The sequence below is a fragment of the Neophocaena asiaeorientalis genome, unplaced genomic scaffold, assembly GCF_003031525.2.
Source record: "Neophocaena asiaeorientalis asiaeorientalis breed wild unplaced genomic scaffold, Neophocaena_asiaeorientalis_V1.1 scaffold23, whole genome shotgun sequence".
Lineage (NCBI taxonomy): Eukaryota > Metazoa > Chordata > Mammalia > Artiodactyla > Phocoenidae > Neophocaena > Neophocaena asiaeorientalis.
Genome location: NW_020175047.1, coordinates 2,784,186 through 2,791,866, shown reverse-complemented (window position 1 = coordinate 2,791,866; position 7,681 = coordinate 2,784,186).

Sequence of the window (7,681 nt, the reverse complement as noted above, 5' to 3'; positions counted from 1 at the left end):
TTTTTTTTTTTTTTTTTTTTGCGGTACGTGGGCCTCTCACTGCTGCAGCCTCTCCCACTGCGGAGCACAGGCTCCAGACGCGCAGGCCCAGCAGCCATGGCTCATGGACCCAGCCACTCCGCGGCATGTGGGATCCTCCCAGATCGGGGCCCGCGCATCAGCAGGTGGACCCCCAACCACTGTGCCACCAGGGAAGCCCTGTGTCATCTTTAATTTCTTTTATCAGTGTCTTATAGTTTTCTGCATACAGGTCTTTTGTCTCCTTAGGTAGGTTTATTCCTAGGTATTTTTTTTCTTTTTGTTGCAATGTAAATGGGAGTGTTTCCCTGATTTCTCTTTCAGATTTTTCATCATTAGTGTACAAGAATGCAAGAGATTTCTGTGCATTAATTTTGTATCCTGCTACTTTACCAAATTCATTGATTAGCTCTAGTAGTTTTCTGGTATCTTCTTTAGGATTCTCCATGTATAGTATCATGTCATCTGCAAAAGTGACAGCCTTACTTCTTCTTTTCCTATTTGGATTCCTTTTATTTCTTTTTCTTCTCTGATTGCTATAGCTAAAACTTCCAAAACTATGTTGAATAAGAGTGGTGAGAGTGGACAACCTTGTCTTGTTCCTGATCTTAGAGGAAATTGTTTCAGTTTTTCACCATTGAGAATGTTTGCTGTGGGTTGTTCATATATGGCCTTTATTATGTTGAGGTAAGTTCCCTCTATGCCTACTTTCTGGAGGGTTTTTATCATACATGGTGTTGAATTTTGTCAAAAGGTTTTTCTGCATCTATTGAGATGATCATATGGATTTTCTCCTTCAGTTTGCTAATATGGTGTATCACATTGATTTTTTTGCGTATATCGAAGAAACCTTGCATTCCTGGGATAAACCCCACTTGATCATGGTGTATGATCCTTTTAATGTGCTGTTGGATTCTGTTTGCTAGTATTTTGTTGAGGATTTTTGCATCTATGTGCATCAGTGATATTGGCCTGTACTTTTCTTTCATTGTGACATCTTTGTCTGGTTTTGGTATCAGGGTGATGGTGGCCTCATAGAATGAGTTGGGGAGTGTTCCTACCTCTATATTTTGGAAAAGTTTGAGAAGGATAGGTGTTAGCTCTTCACTAAATGTTTGATAGAGTTCACCTGTGAAGTAATCTGGTCCTGGGCTTTGGTTTGTTGGAAGACTTTTCATCACAGTCTCAATTTCAGTGCTTGTGATTGGTCTGTTTATATTTTCTGTTTCTTCCTGGTTCAGTCTTGGAAGGTGGTGCTTTTCTAAGAATTTGTCCATTTTCCTGGCATATAATCACTTGTAGTAATCTCTCATGATCCTTTGTATTTCTGCAGTGTCAGTTGTTACTTCTCTTTTTTCATTTCTAATTCTATTGATTTGAGTCTTCTCCCTTTTTTTCTTGATGAGTCTGGCTAATGGTTTGTCAATTTTGTTTATTTTCTCAAAGAACCAGTTTTTAGTTTTATTGAACTTTGCTATTGTTTCCATCATATATTTTTCATTTATTTCTGATCTGATCTTTATGATTTCTTTCCTTCTGCTAACTTTGGGGTTTTTCTGTTCTTCTTTTGCTAATTGCTTTAGGTGTAAGTTTAGGTTGTTTACTTGAGATGTTTCTTGTTTCTTGAAGTAGGATTGTATTGCTATAAAGTTCCCTCTTGGAACTGCTTTTGCTGCATCCCACAGGTTTTGGGTCATCGTGTTTTCATTGTCATTTGTTTCTAGGTATTTTTTGACTTCCTCTCTGATTTCTTCAGTGATCTCTTTGTTATTAAGTAGTGTATTGTTTAGTGTCCATGTGCTTGTATTTTTTACAGATTTTTTTTTCCTATAGTTGATATCTAGTCTCATAGCATTGTGGTTGGAAAAGATATTTGATATGATTTCAATTTTCATAAATTTACCAAGGCTTGATTTGTGACCCAAGATATGATCTATCCTGTGGAATATTCAATAGCACTTGAGAAGGAAGTGTATTTTGTTCTTTTTGGATGGAATGTCCTATAAATATCAATTAAGTCCATCTTGTTTAATGTATCATTTAAAGCTTGTGTTTCCTTATTTATTTTCATTTTGGATGATCTGTCCATTGGTGAAAGTGTGGTGTAAAGTCCCCTACTATGTTTGTGTAACTGTCGATTTCCCCTTTTATGGCTGTTAGCATTTGCCTTATGTATTGAGGTGCTTCTATGTTGGGTGCATAGATATTTACAATTGTTATATCTTCTTCGTGGATTGATCCCTTGATCATTATGTAGCTTCCTTCTTTGTCTTTTGTAATAGTCTTTATTTTAAAGTCTATTTTGTCTGATATGAGAATTGCTACTCCATCTTTCTTTTGATATTCCACGGAATACCTTTTTCCATCCCCTCACTTTCATTCTGTATGTGTCCCTAGATCTGAAATGGGTCTCTTGTAGACAGCATATATGCGGGTCTTGTTTTTGTATCCATTCAGCCAGTCTGTGTCTTTTGGTTGGAGCATTTAATCCATTTACATTTAAGGTAATTATCAATATGTATGTTCCTGTTACCATTTTCTTAGTTGTTTTGGGTTTGTTATTTTAGGTCTTTTCCTTCTCTTGCGTTTCCTACCTAGAGAAGTTCCTTTAGCATTTGTTGTAAAGCTGGTTTGGTGGTGCTTATCCTTAGTATTTTCATTGTTTTTGAACTTCTTGTTTATCCTTTAAGGTCAATGTGATCCTACATTTCAATAATTATTTTTCTAATATTTTTTCTAGTATTTCATTCCCCCCAACCCCCCTGCCCTCATCCATAGAATTTGGGTTGAGATAAATAACAAGCTTATTCCTAATCTCCTTTACTCAACAAAGGATTAATATGTGTAATAAAGTAGTCAAGTAGTGATTTGTTTTTTAAGTTATGCTAAAAAGAATTAAAAGAGAGAGAGTTAAAGCTTCTAGAAGCGAATTTCTTAGCCTCCAAAGAAACGATTGATGGTACTTTAAGCAAACTTAGAAAGAATACTTTATGAAAAAATTCATTAACATGCCTTTGGCATATAGTTGCTTGTAGTAATATCTCATGATTTTTTTTATTTCTGCAGTGTCAGTTGTTACTTCTCTTTTTTCATTTCTAATTCTATTGATTTGAGTCTTCTCCCTTTTTTTCTTGATGAGTCTGGCTAATGGTTTGTCAATTTTGTTTATTTTCTCAAAGAACCAGTTTTTAGTTTTATTGATCTTTGCTATTGTTTCCATCATATATTTTTCATTTATTTCTGATCTGATCTTTATGATTTCTTTCCTTCTGCTAACTTTGGGGTTTTTCTGTTTTTCTTTTGCTAATTGCTTTAGGTGTAAGTTTAGGTTGTTTACTTGAGATGTTTCTTGTTTCTTGAAGTAGGATTGTATTGCTATAAAGTTCCCTCTTGGAACTGCTTTTGCTGCATCCCACAGGTTTTGGGTCATCGTGTTTTCATTGTCATTTGTTTCTAGGTATTTTTTGACTTCCTCTCTGATTTCTTCAGTGATCTCTTTGTTATTAAGTAGTGTATTGTTTAGTGTCCATGTGCTTGTATTTTTTACAGATTTTTTTTTCCTATAGTTGATATCTAGTCTCATAGCATTGTGGTTGGAAAAGATATTTGATATGATTTCAATTTTCATAAATTTACCAAGGCTTGATTTGTGACCCAAGATATGATCTATCCTGTGGAATATTCAATAGCACTTGAGAAGGAAGTGTATTTTGTTCTTTTTGGATGGAATGTCCTATAAATATCAATTAAGTCCATCTTGTTTAATGTATCATTTAAAGCTTGTGTTTCCTTATTTGTTTTCATTTTGGTTGATCTGTCCATTGGTGAAAGTGTGGTGTAAAGTCCCCTACTATGTTTGTGTAACTGTCGATTTCCCCTTTTATGGCTGTTAGCATTTGCCTTATGTATTGAGGTGCTTCTATGTTGGGTGCATAGATATTTACAATTGTTATATCTTCTTCGTGGATTGATCCCTTGATCATTATGTAGCTTCCTTCTTTGTCTTTTGTAATAGTCTTTATTTTAAAGTCTATTTTGTCTGATATGAGAATTGCTACTCCATCTTTCTTTTGATATTCCACGGAATACCTTTTTCCATCCCCTCACTTTCATTCTGTATGTGTCCCTAGATCTGAAATGGGTCTCTTGTAGACAGCATATATGCGGGTCTTGTTTTTGTATCCATTCAGCCAGTCTGTGTCTTTTGGTTGGAGCATTTAATCCATTTACATTTAAGGTAATTATCAATATGTATGTTCCTGTTACCATTTTCTTAGTTGTTTTGGGTTTGTTATTTTAGGTCTTTTCCTTCTCTTGCGTTTCCTACCTAGAGAAGTTCCTTTAGCATTTGTTGTAAAGCTGGTTTGGTGGTGCTTATCCTTAGTATTTTCATTGTTTTTGAACTTCTTGTTTATCCTTTAAGGTCAATGTGATCCTACATTTCAATAATTATTTTTCTAATATTTTTTCTAGTATTTCATTCCCCCCAACCCCCCTGCCCTCATCCATAGAATTTGGGTTGAGATAAATAACAAGCTTATTCCTAATCTCCTTTACTCAACAAAGGATTAATATGTGTAATAAAGTAGTCAAGTAGTGATTTGTTTTTTAAGTTATGCTAAAAAGAATTAAAAGAGAGAGAGTTAAAGCTTCTAGAAGCGAATTTCTTAGCCTCCAAAGAAACGATTGATGGTACTTTAAGCAAACTTAGAAAGAATACTTTATGAAAAAATTCATTAACATGCCTATTTCTCTTCCTGACCTTCAATTTATCAATATCTTATTATGTGGACAAAATGAAGACATCATCATAGTATGAAAAGCTTATTTAAAAGGTAAATGGGTCAAGTTTGTATGAAATAGCAATTATGGAAATAATCACAAACAATCACTGAAAAAGATTTTGCTAATTAGGTTATACCCAAAGAAAGGCTCTGCATTAATGTGTTTAACAACCAAGAAGGACACATTCTGGCTGGTCACAAACCATGTATGATAATCTATAATGAATATGAGTAGTCTAATGAAAAGGTAAATGTATTATGTAAATGACAAACTTGGGGCAGATATGTTGTTTTAGGTAGAAAGGATCTAGCCTCAATAATTATTAGTATTAAATTATGGGTAGCTAAGTCTATAATTAAAAAAAAAATTCTATTAGTTCTTCCAAAGGTAACCTGTAGTTTAATATTAAACAAGATGAAGCTGTGTGACACAGTTGTAATATTCAGTATATAGACAGAAAGACATGTACATAAAGTCTAATTTTAAATGCTTTATTAATAAAGTCTTGTATATGTACATAAAAGATGTAAAAATGCAATGTGTGTTTTGTAAAATGAGATTAACACAGCATATCATGTCATCAGACAAAACAGCATTGTCACTTGATAAGTTTTATGTATGCTGTTTCAAAGAACCAATTGGTAAAGAAAAACTGCCTGATAATTATGTCAGTCATTCACTCATTCACTCAGCAAACATATGTCAAATATTATGTGCCAGATATAGTTTCAAGCGCTAAGAAAATAAATATTAGTAAGACAGGGACCCTTCGTTTATGGGCTCACAGTCTCTTTGGAGAATTATGCACAGAAACAGTAGTAGTTGATTACGAAAAATGTTACATTGGAAATATAGAGGATGTACTTTGGATGACTTGAAAAGAATGAGGGTCCTTCTGCTGGGTAAGCTAGAAAGAGCTTTTCCAAGGAGGTAACTTTAGATTTGGATGTTGAAGGTTGAATACTAGTCCACCAACTGGAGAAATGGGGTATATCAATTCAAACGTAGGGAATCAATTACATTTGTAGAAATAGGAAAGTATAGAACAGCATGTGGGGTTCACAAGGGATATATAGTGCTGTGTGATTGGAGTAGAGAGTGCATGAGAGAGAATGGCAGGAGATGATACTCCATAGTATTGGGTAAAGATGGGGAAGATCGGGTGCCATGAGAAGAAGCTTGGGCTTATAAACTCCAGTGTTTATAGGCACCCAGCAAAGGTTTTGATGCAGTTTTATGTAGTCACCACTTCTATGGTTTGTGAGGGATAAGATGAAGGTGGGGAAAGATTGTAGGCAGAAAAATGAGTTTGGAGAGTATTGCCAGAGTTGAACCCAGGTAGTGGTAGTTAGAATACCCAAAAAGGTGACAGTTTCAGGAGTGCTTTACAACATAGAATCATTTAGACTAGAGGAACAGTTGAGCATCATGGGTTACAGAGAGAAATAATGAGGAATTATTCTAAAGTAGCCAAATTGGGTAGATTACAATGGTATTGAATCAAGAACAGTTGGAGGAACAGATTTTAGGGAAAAGCTACCTGAGCCTCGTTTGGGGCATGTTGAGGTTTAGGGAGCTGAAGAATACCCAGGAAGGGCTGTGAGGGATGGGGGCTTAGAGATATCCTTGTCCTCATTAAACAAATAATTTTAGAAGGGAAGCGTCAAACTATCTATTTGGGATTTGATTCAGCTTGGTGAACTTGGGTTGAAACAAAGGATACTTTCTCTGCCTGTAAAAAAAAAAAAAAAAAAAAAGAAAGAAAAAAAAGAAAACAGTAGTCAAACCTTATGAATATGGAACAAATGTGTTTTTCTAAAGCATCAAGAAGCTCAAAGGACCTTTTGATGTAAATTTTCACAATGTTGGTATGTAAAAATTATCATCCTTGGGTTTCCATTTTGAATCCATGTTGTGAGATTAGGCCCAGGGTTACCTTTGATCTTGATTCATAGAGATTTAATGGAAGGTACACATATTTTGTTCAAACTTTAGAGAAAGACAGAAAGTTGTAAGGAGTTTTTGGGGATTTGGAGATTTTAAAGGCTTTTTAAAAACAAAAACCTCCCAAAAATAAGTTTTTTTTTTTAATTTAGTGACAATGTGACAATTCAACTATCGTTTACTTCTTGACAATATGACAAACAGTTTTCCTCCATTATTGTTTCAGAACTTTTCCTTACAAGCACTTTAATAGGTATTTTTAAAATTTCCCTCTTTCTTATTTGGGATAAACAAAATTCAGAGAAATTAAGTGACATTATTGAGAACATTCAGAGTCAGTGAGACAGAATTTAAGCATTGGTCTTGCATGAGTCTCCTCCACAACTGATAAAAGTTCAGTTTGAGGCCTCAGTTGCTTCAGTCTCTCTCTCCCTGTCTGTCTGTCTGTCTGTCTGTCTCTCTTTCTGTGTGTGTGTCTTCTCTTCAGCTGTTTTTCTGAAGTGTCGGCCAAAGTGGAATCTGTAGTTATTAGCTCAGGTCATCGTTCAAATATGCTAGCAACTCTGTGGTTTCATCTTTTGCTACATTTTTGAGTACTCAGTAAGATTACTGATTATTTTGTAAAAGGCCAAAGTGTCTCTTCAATGAGCATTTGGTAAGTGAATGTGAATGACTTAGTGCTATCAAAAGTATTCGATCAGAAACATAGTTGGAAACTAGTTGGAAATAAATTCTGCAGATAAATAACTGTAATAGCACAGGTCATTCAGCATAACTTTGCCTTTAGTAAAGCCTATGGAAGCTGAACACAGAAAAGGCTTTTTTTATGTGTGAATAAGGAATAGATTCCAAAGACGCACCACTAACAGAACTTGATTTGTACGTTTGTGACTTTTTAGAGAAACATGTATTTATAACACTATTAAACAGAATA